This window comes from Lactuca serriola, chromosome 9 (assembly GCF_051521515.1).
Source record: "Lactuca serriola cultivar US96UC23 chromosome 9, Lser_US96UC23_V15, whole genome shotgun sequence".
Classification (NCBI taxonomy): Eukaryota; Viridiplantae; Streptophyta; class Magnoliopsida; order Asterales; family Asteraceae; genus Lactuca; species Lactuca serriola.
The window spans coordinates 215,701,188-215,717,574 of record NC_136416.1 but is presented as its reverse complement, the minus strand read 5'-3'; positions in this window follow the sequence as shown (position 1 = coordinate 215,717,574).

The following is a 16,387-nucleotide window of genomic DNA, read 5'->3' as shown; positions in this document are numbered from 1 at the left end:
TGGCCGTACCGGGTAGGTCGGGCACCCCAGAATTGCCCGGCAGTATGTATGATATGTGATTGTATGGTATGATGGGGGAACTCACTAAGCTTCGTGCTTACGGTTTTCAATTTTGGTTTTAGGTACTTCCGGTAGCGGATGAAGGAGCTCGAGATGATCGCATGGCACACACCATATATTAGTCTGCCTGGGAATGTTTTACTCTGATAACGTATATGTATTTTGGAAATTAATACCCTGATTATGTTTGGAATTGATGATTTTACTTTAAGTAATGTTTTATTAAAAGAAATTTTTAGTCTTGAATTTTGGAACGTTACAAGTTGGAATCAGAGCCTTGGTTTGAGGGATTCGAACATGCTCTCGGGTGTGTCTGAACTCAAACTGAGGAATCGATATAGAAATTTTCAAAATAAAAAGACAGCTTTGTAAAAAGAGAGTTTTGAGAAAGAAAACAGTTTTAGAAAAGCAAAAAGAATTAATAAAATAAAGAACTTTGAATAAAAGTAAAAGGGTGTGATGCATGCAATCAGCCGAGCTCAAGTAAGTACCCCAAAATACCCATACAAGTTTATGATATGTTTATCAGTTAGTAGAACAGCATGCTAGATTAGGACTAAGGATCTAGGGAGGATGCCTTATGTGCCTGTTATATGTGCTTTGAGCTGCATGATAGTGCTGATTAGACAGTAGTAGGATAGCCTATTTAGGTTATGCCTGGGTTTATGAGTTTGTGTTGCATGCTAGTGCAGATTCTTGCTATGAGATCATGATTGCTTGTGTATGTTATGGTTAGATTTTCCTTTGTCTGAATGCTGTTTGATTTGTGCATTGTGGGATTCCGAGTGATGGGAGTTAGCCCTTAGGTGGATACGTCACACCACATGTGATCAGGGTTGGATAATCTCAGAGTGCTGGGTTTGGCCCTATTTCGCAGCTCTTGTTTGAGTCCAACCGTTGTAGGGACGAGTCTTTTACTCGAAGGATTATCTAAGCCTCGTCACATGTGATGGTATTCAGTTGATGGCTAATTGGCATTACAAGGAGGCCTTCAGCAGCTGAGGACTGGTTTGAGTTGAGTCAGAGGTTTCCCTAGGGTAAGCCTAGGATGAGATAGTGTTGGGAGCAGTAGTAGTGGATAAGGGACCTAGTGGAGTCGAAGCAATTCCTGGGGAAGGTACAGATAGATGTGGAAGGTAGTATGGGCCCGTACTACTGAAAGCAGAGGATCCGTACTCGATTCAGGCAAGGCCGAGACAAGACCGGGAACCTGGTAAGTTGTGTGTTTGGTCTCGCAGCAGTGATAAGTATTCTGATAGAGGATGTATTATATCTTCAGCATGGTGTTGTTGCGAGAGAGACCAGCGGGCGTATCAGGCGCCGGAGAGGGATCATGCTTGGGTTCAGGGGCCGAGCAGCTCGAGGAGCAAATGAAGGAGTTGATATCAACTGAGGTTACGTGCAGTATTCTAGATCAGACTCCTGTGATCTTTGGCACGATCAAGGAGGGTATATTGGAGATTTTTGATGAGAGGCTGGGAGCCTTCCGTACCATGATGATGGCATTGATGGGAGCGCGTACCTTGACATTTCGAGAGTTCAGGGCTTGCGGGGCACCAGATTATCATGGGGCTAGGGACCCCATCACTAGCAGCAGATGGTTGGCTGATGTTGCCAACGCATTCCGTACGAGCCGGTGTCCTGAGGGGGACAAGGTCAGACTCGTTTCTTGTCTTCTGAAGCACAGAGCGAGGGATCGGTGGGAGGAGGTTGGTCAGGCTTTAGGGGAATGGTGCCGCGTTGGACGCGATGATTTGGAGCGATTTCTCGGCCAGGTTCAAGGCAGAGTTTTCGCCGATTATTGAGGTGCAGCAGTTGGCACGGGAGTTTCAGGATTTGACGCAGACCACTGAGACTGTGGCGGAGATCACCGCCAAGCTCAGGAAGAGGGCTCTTCTTGTACCGCAGTATGTCGCGGATGAGGTGATGAAGAAGGCCCGATACCATGAGATGTTGAGGGATGACATCAGGGAGTTCGTGAGCAGATCCAGCTGTTAGACGCTGGAAGATATGATTTCTCGGGATAGAGAGAGGGAAATTGATTTGGAGCAGATCTGGAAGAGGAAGCCGAATGAGGTTCATGTAGCTGCAGGTTCGGGTAAAAGGCCCAAGGGATCGGATTCGAGGTCGAGGGATTATCAGGACCGCAGTCGGTGCGGGAAGTGTGGCAGGGCACACAGAGGCGCGTGTAGGAGTGGTAGCGGTGGTGAGTCTGCTGTTTCAAGTGCGGTCGGACTGGTCATTTCAGTAGGGATTGTACTGTTACCACCTCACAGGGATCAGACTTGTTATGTTTTCACTACAATCAGCGGGGCCACAAAAGGCCCAATGCCCCAGTTTGTTTTCAGCAGGACGGGTGATGGCACCTACCCCTGCAACCTTGAGGACCACGGACGGTCGGCAGGGCCGTGCAGAGGCGCCTGCGGTAGGAGGCGGGGCTTCTCAGATGACTACCTTGGAGACGCGAGTAGCACCGGACGTTGCAGGTATGCGATTTCCATTTTCAGTCCTTTTATTCGTGCATGATTATATTGTTATGGTTCTGCATCAGTATCGGTATGAGTATTTTATTTTGAGCGGTTGAGTGTGATCGAGTTATATGCTATCTGCATACCTTGGATTTTTGAATGGTAGTGAGGGGATGTGCCCTATTGGAGAAAGTTTCATAAGATGCAGTAACTGTAGCATGATTGGGAGGGATTTGGTATGTCTCGCTAGATCGGAGTTGGATAGTGTTAGAGATGGATTGGTTAGATCCCTAGCTATGGTAAGCTTGGGTTCCTCAGCAGATTGATTATGGAATGGTAGCAAGGATTGGGATTTCTTTCCGAGCATTGAGCAGCAAGGGGTAAGCAGGATCGAAGTGAGGGAGAATCCTCCGAGTGTGCGAAGGTAGGAGCACGTAGATCCAGAATGAGCGCGCGACCTCCGAGAAGGAAAAGAAGTGGTTCAGCGTGGGATGGATCGAGGATTTCAGGGTTGGGAGTTTGAGAAACTCTGCATCAGCTAGTGCGTGTGGTGGTAATGGTTAGTATGTGGTTAGGAATTCAGATTGATGGATCGCCTGTAGGACTCGAGCGAGTCGGAATGAGGATCTTGAGAGCTAATGGCACATGGGTGCCTTCGTATTAGCAGTAAGTGGTAGAAGTGATGTAAGACTACGAGGCAGCCGTAGCGTTCACTAGCAGTCAGTGGTGGAAAGTGTTGTAAGACTACGCGGCAGCCGTAGCATTCACTAGCAGTCAGTGGTAGAAGGTGTTGTAAGACTACGGGGCAACCGTAGCATTCACTAGCAGTCAGCGATGGATGCTGATGTGAGACTACGGGTAAGCCGTAGCATTCCTTAGTAGCTTCGTTAGCGGAGTTGGGGCGAGGCCCTTGTCTCCTAGTGATCAGTCAGGGATCAGGAATGGGTAGTGAATGAGAATGATGGGGACTTGCCTGTATAGCCCTAGAGAGGTGAGACCTTGGGAGAGGCTGCTCCAGGATAGAGGCGGGTGGGACCCGTGGGCGAGGCCTGTGAGTTTTAGCAGTGCAGGTGGGACATGGTAGGGACCTTAGTGTCAAGTTAGGGGATCGGGGATCCTAGGTTTGTAGTGCCTGAATGGCAGAATAAATTGAGCAGTTATAGGTGGTTGAAGTTTCTTCGGAAGTCGCTGGGAGCGACTAGTGGTGGTGATGGGACTAGCTACCGGTGGGAGCCGGTAATCCAAACATTGATAGGTTGGTAGGGACCACGGTGGTCTCAGTTCATCTGGAAGGCAGACAAGGAATAGCAGGATTTTCGGTCAGTAGTACCGTGGGTAAGCAGTGTATGGTGGAATTCAGTCAGTTGAATCGAGGGGTGCTCGGCACCAAATTTTGACAGAGAGGAGTGTCAGTGGTTACTGACGGTGATGACCCGTACTGGAAATAGCGGGGGTGATGGAGTTGGTGAAGGATAGGACCTTCACAGTGACATAGGAAATAGTTGGTTATGGAGCATTGCCTTGGGAAGGAAAGGAAATCGCGCAAGGAAGGAAGGGGTGAACCCCTATAGGTTCAGTGCAGTACTCGGTGAGTACCAGAAAGATTGTCGGTGGAGTGAGATGTGTTTCCAGAATGTTCAGGGTCAGGGTTGACCCGATGTTATTAGTCCGCAAGAATTAATGTTAGCCGGAGTGACCAGGCGGAAGACCAGCGAAGGTAGCCAGCTGGTGTTGGAATGATTAGTTGGGTATCGAAAGCAGATCACAGGCGGTGGGCCATAGCAAACTTCAAGGACGAAGTTTAGTTTAAGTGGGGGAGAGTTGTAACACCCAAAGTCAGTAAGGCCAAGAAAGGAAAGGAAACCCTAAGTTTAGGGGACGACTCGGCGAGTCCAAGGATGAACTCGGCGAGTCCAAGCGGGATCCGGGTCGAGGAGTAAGTGACCGACTCGGCAAGTCGGCCAAGGAGACTCGGCGAGTCTGGTCTGTACGAGGAAAACCCTAAATTCGGGACTTGTAGCCTATTTAAGCGTCTTATTCTCTTCCCTAGGGCTCCTTTGCTATCTCTCTCTCCCAGGAAACGAACCTTAAGCCTCCATTGTTGTGCATTGAAGCTTCCAAGCCATTTTTGGGTGATTTGAAGGAAGAAGAAAGAGGGGAATCATTGAAGCTTCAAGGATTGGCTATAGATCTGGAGTTGTGGAACCTTTCTGAGATATTGAAGGGGTCAGTTAGACTAAGTGTTGCATTGATATTGGTAGCTCAGGGAGCTAGTGGAGCAGGAGTTCAGAGAGTTGTCGGACACCAGCTAGTGGGATCATCAGCGAGTTCAGCTAGTGCAGGTGAGTTTCCCTTTTGTGTGAATGGGTCTATGGCCACAATGCCGGCCCATGTAGTTATGAGTAGATGACCCGGGGGTTAGCCCTAGGCACAGTATGCTAGTATGATATTCAGGACAAGGTCCAATGATAGCGGGCGGGTGCCCAAGGAATCGTTTATGTGATAGTTTATACTTGTTGTCTGTGTGATACTTGTATGTGCCTGGTAAGCAGGTGAGTGTGGGCGAGGTCCCGTACCTCACCAATAGCAGAGTGTGGATGGTGTTCCACATCTCATTAGCAGCAAATCAGGGGCGAGGCCCAAGATAGGGAAAGTGTGAGGGTGGGCTGGGCCCGTATCTCACTATCAGTAGGAGCATGGACGGGGTTCCCTGACTCTTCAGTAGAGTTCGATTGTTAGGACCGAAGGGTTGTCAGACACCCCAGATACGTCTGACAGTATGTGATGTTATGTTTACATGCTAGCATGATCTGTTATGTGAGTTAGAGATAGTAGCAGGGGAGCAGTCCCCAAGTTCGGTTGTTAGGACCAAAGGGTAGTTCAGACACCCCAGATATGTCTGATAATCTGTTACGTTATGATATGTGATAGTAGTAGTAGTAGTACGGGGTGAAACAGTCCCCGAGGTTCGGTCGTTAGGACCGAAGGGTAGTCAGCACCCCATAATGGCTTGACATGGGTAGTCAGCACCCCAGAATGGCTTGACACGGGTAGGTCGGCACCCCAGAATGGCCGTACCGGGTAGGTCGGGCACCCCAGAATTGCCCGACAGTATGTATGATATGTGATTGTATGGTATGATGGGGGAACTCACTAAGCTTCGTGCTTATGGTTTTCAGTTTGGGTTTCAGGTACTTCTGGTAGCTGATGAAGGTGCTTGGGATGATCGCATGGCACACACCATATATTTGTCAGCCTGGGAATGTTTTACTCTGATAACGTATATGTATTTTGGAAATTAATACCATGATTATGTTTGGAATTGATGATTTTACTTTAAGTAATGTTTTATTAAGAGAAATTTTTAGTCTTGAATTTTGGGACGTTACACAATGGCACCAGTGCCTCCTGATCCACAATGCACTTCCGCAGCTGTGAAACGTGGAAAGTGTTGTGGATCCGACTAAGCTCCTCCGGGAGCTCTAGCATGTACGCCACCTTGCCAACCCTGGAAATGACCCTGAACGGACCAATGTATCGGGGACCCAATTCCCCCCGCTTCCTGAAACAAATCACACCCTTCTAGGGTGAGACCTTAGGAGTACCATATCACCCACCTGAAACTCTAACTCAGATCGACGTCTATCAGCGTAACTCTTCTCCCGATTCTGAGTGGTCTGCAGTCGCTGCCTAATCTGCTGAATCTTCTCGGTAGTCTGCAGGACTACCTCCGTCCATCCCATCACTCGGTGTCCAACCTCACCCCAACAAACTGAGGTGCGACATCTGCGCCCATACAATAACTCAGAAGGCGGGCGCCGATGCTGGAATGGTAGCTGTTGTTGTAAGCAAACTCTGCATGAGGTAGGTGGGAATCCGAACTCCCACCGAAATCAATGACACACGCCCTCAACATATCCTCGAGGGTCTGAATGGTCTGCTCGCTCTGATCGTCTGTCTGCGGATGAAACAATGTGCTAAAGTGCAAGCGTGTGCCCAGTTCCTCGTAGAACTTCTGCTAGAAACGGGAGGTAAATCTAACATCTCGGTCTGAGACAATGGAGACCGGAATTCTGTCGCGATCAACGATCTCACGGACATATATGTCGCCCAACCTCTTGGCCGAAGAACTCTCCCGTATCGCCATGAAATGAGAACTCTTGGTCAATCGATCCACGCTGACCCATATAGCGTCAAACCCTTTCGCCGTCCTTGGCAGCTTCATAATGAAGTCCATCATGATCTGTTCCCATTTCCACATGGGGATCTCCAGAGGCTGCAGCTTACCATGCGGCCTCTGATGCTCGGCCTTGACTATCCTACAGGTCAAGCACCTCTCGACATACCAAGCGATTTATCGCTTCATACATGGCTACCAGTAACTCAAACTCAAGTCTCGGTATATCTTGGTGGCCCCTGGGTGTATGGAAAAATGAGACTTATCAGCCTTCTCCATCACTGTCTACCTAACTCCACCAGTCATCGGAACCCAAACTCGACCACATCGGGTCAATAACCCCCGACTATCCTGACTAAACCGAGCGCTTTCACCATTGATCCTTTCCAACTTCCAGTTCTTTGGTCGTATGCCCTTGACCTGGGCATCTCTGATCAAACTCACCAGCAGGGAATCCACCACTATCCTCATACACCTTGCTGGGGTGGAAGACCCAGCTGACTTGTGGCTCAACGCATCCGCAACCACATTCGCTTTTCCAAGGTGGTAAAGGACCTCACAATCGTAGTCTATGAGTACATCTAACCACTTGCGCTGTCTCATATTTAGGTTCGACAGATCCATGATGTGTCTTAAACTCTTTTGATCCGTGTATATTGTACAACGGACCCCATATAGGTAATGCCTCCAAATCTTGAGAGTGAATACCGCCGCTCTCAACTCCAGATCATGTGTAGGGTAACTCGTCGGGGAGTGTCAAAACTGGGGCCTCACACAAACATCGCCGGAGGGTCTCAAACGTCCTCTGCTGCTCAAGGGCCCACCAAAAATCCACCTCCTTTCTCGTTAGACGAGTGAGGGGTACCACAATCTTGGAGAAGTCTCGAATAAATCTCTGATAATATCCTGCTAACCCTAGAAAACTCTTGATATATGAAGGAGACCTTGGCACTTCCCACTGCAAAACTGCCTCGACTTTGGCCAGATCGAACAAAATCCCCTCTTGGTTAACAAGATGTCCGAGAAATTGGACCTCTCGTAACCAAAACTCACACTTCGAGAACTTGGCATACAGTCGTTCTCGTCTCAGAACCTCCAACAACTCCCTGAGGTGCTCCTCATGCTGCTCTCGGGTCTTGGAATACACCAAGATATCATCTATGAACACGATGACCGAGCGATCAAGCATCGGTCTGCAGACCAGATTCATAAGGTCCATGAATACTGACGGCGTGTTGGTGAACCCAAACGGCATCACCACGAACTCGTAGTGACCATAACGAGTCCGAAAGGCGGTCTTCTGCACATCCTCCTCTCTAACCCTGACCTAATGATACCCCGATCTCAAGTCAATCTTGGAGAACCAAGATGCACCCTGTGACAGGTCGGATAGATCGTCTATCCTCAGGAGTGGATAACGATTCTTCACCGTCAACTTGTTCAACTCCCTATAGTCAATGTACATTCGGTGCGATCCATCCTTTTTCCTAACGAAGAGGATCGGTGCTCCCCATGGAGAAATGCTAGGTTGAATGGAATGCTTGCCCAACAGTTCCTACAGCTGTGAATACAGCTCATGCATCTCTGGTGGCGCCAAACAGTACAACGCCTTGGCAATAGGAGCCGCACCCGGCAACAGGTCGATCCGGAACTCGACCTGCCTCTCCGGAGGTATCCCTGGCAACTCCTTCGGAAACACGTCGGCAAACTACCTAACCACTGGAACCTCTCAAACTGAAGTCTGGTCTCAAACCCGCATATCCACCACGTACGCTAAGTAACCCGCACATATGTGCTGAATATATTGTTGAGCTCTGGCGGTTGAACATAACCCTAACCCCGCTCTGGTGCCCTCACCATATACAATCAGTTCTCCCCACCTGGGGATCGAACTACCACTCACTGGCCCTCACAATCTGTCATGGAATTGAAATGACTAAGCCAATCCATACCCACAATCACACATACTTCTCCCATGGGAATCAGAATCAAATCGATCAGAAAGACCACTCTGAAGATCTCCAACTGGCATCCTCGGTAGACCGAAGAAGCAGAAACTCTGTGTTCGTTGGTGATAGAAACTCACAATGGACACTCTAGCTCGCCAACTGGCACACCATACCCCCTACTAAACGTCTAAGAAACGAAATACCGGCTTGCCCCCGAGTCAAATAAAACCAAAGCAGGCAAGAAGTTTACTAAAAACATACCTAAGCACAGGTAAAACATATAAGCATATCACATATATAATAAATGAGGTAAAGGAGAGGAACATACCCGCAACCACATCTGGTGCTACTCTGGCCTCCGCTGCCGTAAGCTGGAAAGCACGCCCCTGAGCCTTCGGAGGCTCGGCCTAAACAGGCCTCCCATCAGCGATCCTAAAAGTAGTTGGCGCTGGAACCTACGGCTTGGCAGCTAGCAAAGGGCAGTTGGCCTTCACATGGACAACCTGATCACAGTGTTAACAGAACCTCATACCTGAAACCAGGGCGCCCTGGCAAAAATCCTTCGCATAATGCGCCTCCTTGCCATATCTGTGGCATCCGCTACCCGCTCGACATACTCCAGAATGACTCCTAACGCACTTCCCACATGTGCGGCTCTACTGACCCCCAGTCCTATGATCAGCGATCTTAGACCGCTTCGGCGCCAGCTGAGACTGTGCCGGGGCCGGACGCTGCTCCCTCAACTGCAGCTCGATCTCCAAATCACGCCGCCTAGTGGCCTCTTGCAACTCCAACAGAGTATCACATTATTGGGTAAACACAAACTGACGGATTTCAGTCTTGAGCATACTCAGATAACAAGTCATATGAGCCTGCTCGGAATCAAACTCTAGGAAGAACATCGCCCTCTCTGTGAACATACGGGTAATCTCCATAACCGACTCTCCATCCTGCCTCAAACTCAAAAAATCCTGAGCCAACCGCTCCCGCTCCACCCGTGGAACATAGTGGGTGCGGAACATCTCCCTGAACTGCTCCCAAGTAACAGCAGCTCTCTGATCATCAGTGTACGATCCCGTCGTCAATCTCCACCAGTCCTTGGCCCCTAGCCTCAGCAGGTTCAGGGCACATCTGACCTTTTGGTCAGTAGGACATGAACACGTGAAGAAAAAACCCTCCACGTCAGATAACCACCTCATAGCTCTAATCGCATCGAGAGTACCATCAAATATCAGGGGCTTCGTATTATCGAAGTCCCGGTACTAGAAACCCGTCTATCTCCACCTCCTCCTCCCGCTGTTACAGCTGATGCAGCTACGACAGTAGCCGTATCTGCAAGGGATGCATAACGCTCATCAAAGTACTCAACCATAGCGGTCTTAATAGACCCAAACATCTCCAATAACTGCACCCGGAAAAAATTGGCAACCTCATCATGCAGGACTTCTCGAATCCTGGTGTCTAGCTCATTCGTCCCCATCTGTACCACAGGCTCAAGTGCTACCGGCACCTCCTGGCCTCCGTCTCCCGATCCTGATCCTGACCCGGATGCAATCACAAAACGTCTCTCATCACCATACTAAAAACACACCAACATATATCAGATGATCGCATAACAATATATAACCAACTCCCGACTAACCCTAGGGGTTGTGACTTCCTTGCTATGCGTATGGGTCCTATTCTTTCAGTAGTACGGGCTCATACTACCTTCCACACCTACCCATATTTGTCTTAAGTATCACCCCGACACCCTAAAAATATACATAACATAGCTAGCGCCCAACCCTCATTGCTAGAGGAATGCTAAACTATCTCACGACTGGCCTCATGGCTTCTCACGACCCACCCATCCATGAAACCTCCATCAACCCTACAGCATTAGTGCTTGCTAGCCATACATAACATTGGACCCTCTATACTTTCGAATATCCGATCCTAGCCTAAGGTTGAATTAAACATTCTCAGGCTATAAGATCTTGAATATGTACAACCATGAGGCATACACCAGACAACTACAATAATGATGTCAATCTCATATAAACGAAACCCTCGGCTACCAGGCATCATGTAGTCAGGCAAGTCTATCATGCAATTCCTGAAGATCCCTAGCCTAACATTAGCATGCTGTTCTAACATATCGCATAATCAATTAATGTATGTTACTTTGGGGTTTACTTACTGGCTCCGGCTAATCGTACACCCTGCATCCTCCTTTGATATTTTGAAAACCTTTTTTTTAATCATTTTGAAATTCCTTCCCTTGGTTTGAGACTGGATTCACACAAATGTTCCTCCAATTCACTCAAACCAAGGCTCTGATACAAACTTGTAACACCCATAAAAAATTCAAGCCAATTTAAACTTTTAAAAACATTTCAAATCCATTAATTATTACAAAATTGTTTACAAAATGTATCATATCAAAGTATCCCAGAAACAAAGTCATAAAAAGTGAGGAGTTGTACGATCATGCCTTCGCCTTGCTACGATCCCCTGATGTACCTGAAACAATAAACTGAAACTGTAAGCCCGACAGCTTAGTGAGCTCCCCCAAAATACCAGTACACATACAATCCACATAACCATGTTAGCAATATCATATCAAACTGAACAGCATGTAATGGGTCCATAACTATATAGACTAGATTACCCCATGGTCCCACAGTGTGATTTTGGATTTCTTTCGGCCCACAGCTCACATCTGGCTTGCCATCGAGCCCACAGTACGAGTCTCCCTTAGCCCGTAACTGGAATGATCCTGGATTTGTTGGATTGCCGCACGAAGCAGTCTCACCTCAACCCATCCCACATAACGTATCAACATATAATAACATAACTACTGAGCATGCGGATAACATATAACAACACAGGTAGTCCTACAGATCTACCTAACTGGCAAAACCACTAGCATGCAAAACCCACATCATACTCAATCATACTAACACACTAGAATAACATATTCAATGGGCCGGCCTTGGTGCCTTATAGCCCTTAGTATAGTGAGGTAACTCACCTTACACTACTAGAAAACAGACCTTTAATGACGCGCTTTTTACGACGCACACTGATTAATGATACGCAAAAGGAAGTGCCCTTAAAATAGTGTTATCTCTCCAAAAAATTTAAGGATTTACGTCACGTATTATTGCGTGACCTTAATTTAGTGTCTCAAGAAAAAAAATTAAAAACACGGAGGGCACTTTATCTTAAACGTGCGTCGTCTGTACCTGTCGCTTTATAATTTTAATGAAACGCGCTTTTAGTAGACAAGGGGGGAAACGAAATCCCTGAATTTTTGAAAACCCGCCTCGTTTTTTCTATCTTTTATCTATCTTTCATCCTTGTAATCCACTTTCCCCTCTCTGATACTCTCTCCTCTAGATCTCCCTTTATTCTCTACCTCCCGACTCTCTGTAGACCCTAAGCCATCGCCAGCTCCCTTCTCTCTAACACGTGCTAGGGTTTCCACCAGTGACCTCAGGCTTGTTAAGTGATACCACCAAATTAATTATTGTATTTAAATTCAACATTCAGGGCGAAGAGAGATTTCTTGAACGAAATTGATAACATCATCAATAATCCCAACTGGATCAATCTCTTCAAGATCATCCGCTAGATCAAACTGGATTAAATTAGAAGAGAATTTAGAAATTTCACTCACTGCTTTATTGGATGATAGTAGAGAGAGGCCTGTTTTAAAGTTACCACCAATTTCAGCGAGATCGTTCTTTATGCCTGTGTAAGAGGAAGTAGACGATGGTGAAGCCTCTTCGGAATCATCGTACTGCAATGACGGGGTTGAAGAAGAAGATTGTTGTGGCGGTGGAGCAAGAAAGGAAGCAACGTTGTGTAGTTGACGGCCGATGGTTTGTGTGATGATGGAAAAGCCTGGTTTGGAGGTGGCGGTGGGGGACTGGGGAGGCGATTTTTCTTCGTCAGAGTTGAAGGGGTTGGGAAGAGGGACAGAACAAAAATTAGTACCAAGTTTGACCACTTTGAGGCATAAAATTAGTACCAAGTTTGACCAAGGGGCTGGGACTGTAGATCTCATAGCACTGAGCCAATTCAGGTTTGGGTTTCCTTCCCTTTCCTACATCTACATGCCTGCTAAATTATTTTTTATTTATATTATCAAAAGTTGATGACATTTTTAATTGATTCACAGATCATTGAAACCTTTCTAGACAGTGTTATGTCTATCTGTTTAACAAAAACTAAGATTATTGCTGGAAGTGTTGATGGAACTGTATACACATTTGACATCCGGATTGGTAGGTAGGTATTCCATGTAACAATCATCATGATTATGAAATGAAAAACTTTGTAGCATGTTTGAGCTTTAAAGTTTCTTCTGTTTCCAGAGAATTATCTGATGATTTGGGGCAACCTGCAAACTGTATCTCTCTATCAAATGATGGTAGATTTGTATTAGCCAGTTGTCTGGATTCTAGTTTGCGCCTTTTGGACAGGTGAATTTCTACTTCACATCTCTTTTAATCAAAAGGATGGATGAGTCTATTGTAAAAATTGTTCTTCTTTTGGTTTGGTTTGCAGAACTAGTAGTGAATTACTACACGAATATCAGGGGTGTTTAGCAAGATATTCAATCACTCCATTTTTCAGTGATAATCAGACAATTGATATCATAAATCTACTAAAAGGTGAGGTATCTTCTTTTATTTCCTTTCATTTTGTTATTGCCATCATAATAACACTTGTATTATTCTATATTACAGAAAAAAAGTCAAATAAGGAGCTTTATTTATGAGCACGATTGAAAGATTTACACATGCATCATCTGTAATGGCAATAAATTCTTCTTATGTGTGTGATCAAGAGCCCGATCTTGTGGAGGCTTATTGTAGTTTCACTTCAATCTTTCTTTGCAGCTGTCCAAAGGTTAAAGTCACTATCTCTTTAGGATCTGTTTGTTAAATTGACTCTGTGAAAAAGACGTGAATGCCCTTATCATATAGGGTTTTGATGCATTACATTTATAGGAAGTAGTAGCTTCTTCTGGTCCTCTTCTTGAAGTTTCACTTTAGAAAGCAACCATATGTTGTACAACTATGCATCATGGAGCAGCACTTGTAGCATGCCGTATATGTCTTGTGAGCATCATTCACTTACAACTACTTTTAACAGAATTTATTATTACAATAATATCTCATTATGATATTCCTCCCTTACAATTAATTAAATTATATTTCGTTTGTCGTTTTAATTTTTATAGAAGTAATGAAGGAGAGTCTAGGGGTATTTGTTTGTGTTGTTATTTGAATGTGATGGATGTGAAAATTTTGAGCTAGTCGTTGTTGTGTTGTGTAGGTTTTCTTGAGTTTGGGGTGAGTTCATTGTTGGAATCAGTGACATCCAACTTTGCATCCATGGTGGTTCAAGTAATATCACATAGCGGGGAAGGGATTGTATCAAATGTTGTGTATGCCTTATTTCGTGTTTCCGCAATGTCAAGGGTAAACTATAATAATAATAATAATAATAATAATAATAATAATAATAATAATAATAATAATAATAATAATTTGGTACATATTATTGTAAATCATTATTGTCTGCTCTTAATGTGGTCAGTTTCTTCGACCATATTAATGTAAATCATTTTACAAAATTGCTTTATAATATTAATATTAATTTTTTGTTCCAGGTTGCTGATGTAGTACTACAAGAAGGTCAATATTTGATCTCTCCAGGTTGCTTATGTTAATGCTGAAGCTAACTATTCAGGGAATCCTTACCCTGCAAGTTATGACATTAGTTCCATGAATAAAATGAATCATGTAAGTTCTCTCATTTTCTTAGTTTCTTTCTTGGGGGTATTTCTTTTTGGGTCTCAATTTTTTTTATTAATGTTACAATCAGATGCAACCTGTTGCAGAAGGTTACCCTCAATATGGGCCTGGGTCTGGATCTTGGGGATCATATGATATGCAAAGGGATCAAGAACACAAATAGAGTGATATGCTAAGATGTGGACTCTTATGGTACTTTGAATTGAAGTGTACGTTTTGTTTAAAATGTTATCTTATATACGACCTTTATTAAATTAGTATGCATGTTATTTTGGATATTGTTGTCCTACAGCAAATGCTAGCAGTTAAAGACTAAGAAGACTGAGGTGAACAAAGAAGAAGGAAAACATAGTGATGGTAGTGAAGAAATCAAAGAAAAGGTGAATGAAAAGGAGAAAGTGAAGTGGGACTCAGTGTGGATCTTTCATCACAAAAAGTGTCAAAGGAGGAAACTATAAACATATGAACACAAGTCAAGATACGAATTTGATGCCTTCTGTTGACCTCAAGAATGTAATATCAGTGAATAGAAACTCAGAAGATTCAATGAATTCAATGGGGAAGATGAGAACCAAAAGGAACAGGAATCAAATGAGAATGAGAATGTGAATAATGAAGTGTCTGACGTGAAAAATGAAAACACAGATGTAGAGTAGAGTGGAACAAGAAGCTCTTATAGCTGCAGAAGAATCTTTTACAGACTTAGGAACATTACCAGAGAGTGAAATAAGAGGAAGCAGAAGCACTGAAAACACAACTGAAGAGTAGAGTGAGTTTTTTACCTTTTTTTATTTTTTAAAACTAAGTATTTTCAATTATCTATTCTTTAAGTTCTTATAGAAAACATCATTCAATCCCAGACGGGGTCTACTCTTGTCATGTTTCACGTAAATTTACCAAAATTCCCCTCCTATTTATAAATATTATTTTGACTTGTGAGGTTCCTATTTTTAGGTTTATGTACCATCATCATGTATGCTAGACGGGGTCTTACTCACAACATTTTTTTGGAATCGATGGAAAGGATACGAATTGGAAACAGGGTTAGCAGGACTATGGGTGGGGTATGGAGCATTTCCTTTGAGCATGATTGAGTACCTGTAGAGGGAAAGCAACCTTATAATGTCTCTGTTGCTGCTGAACTCTCTACTTGTGCAATATTGTAGAATCCCACTTATTTGGAGGTAATTATTTGAGACCATTACTTACAATCACTGTTCAAAGTACATTCAGTATTGGCCTTGATAAGAAAAAAGTTTAGGAGCAATTGAAAATGGATGTGACTGTTGTGTTGACTCAAGATTATTGATTCATTGATTGGCATAAAGTAAAATTGGCCCTGGTAGAAGAAAGCGAGAGGCTTTATGCGCTTTTAAAACAAGTCCCGTTTCTAAATCCATATCCAAGCCATTCCAATTTTATACTTTGTGAGGTCACTGCTGGAAGAGATGCTAAGAACCTAAAGGTCTCTCTCTCTCTCTTGTATTTTTTTTCAAACCCATGTTATATGGCCGCTGTGTTTGTTTGTTATGTGGGACAAGACAGGAGTTTAGGGTTATTTTTTTATGACTGAATTTGTTATATTATATGTAAATATGATATGTGGTTTTATCACTGCCTTTTGTATTAATTAATTATAACTACTAAAAAGCAAAACGGTGAGGCTAATGGGTCCCCTGTTTCTGCAGTTACAAGTCCTGATTTTATCAATGGTGTTGTACCATGGAGCTGTAAGGGAAGATTCTATTAAAACTACTTTAGCACAGGACGACTATCAGTTTGTTAAATTAAGTGATGAATGGAATTGAACTTATTTAACTAAAACTTATTATGTATGGTCCAGGAAATAATGCAACATAAATTGGTGTTTAATGAGACATAAGATGTGGTTGGAACTACTTTAGCACAGGACAACTATCA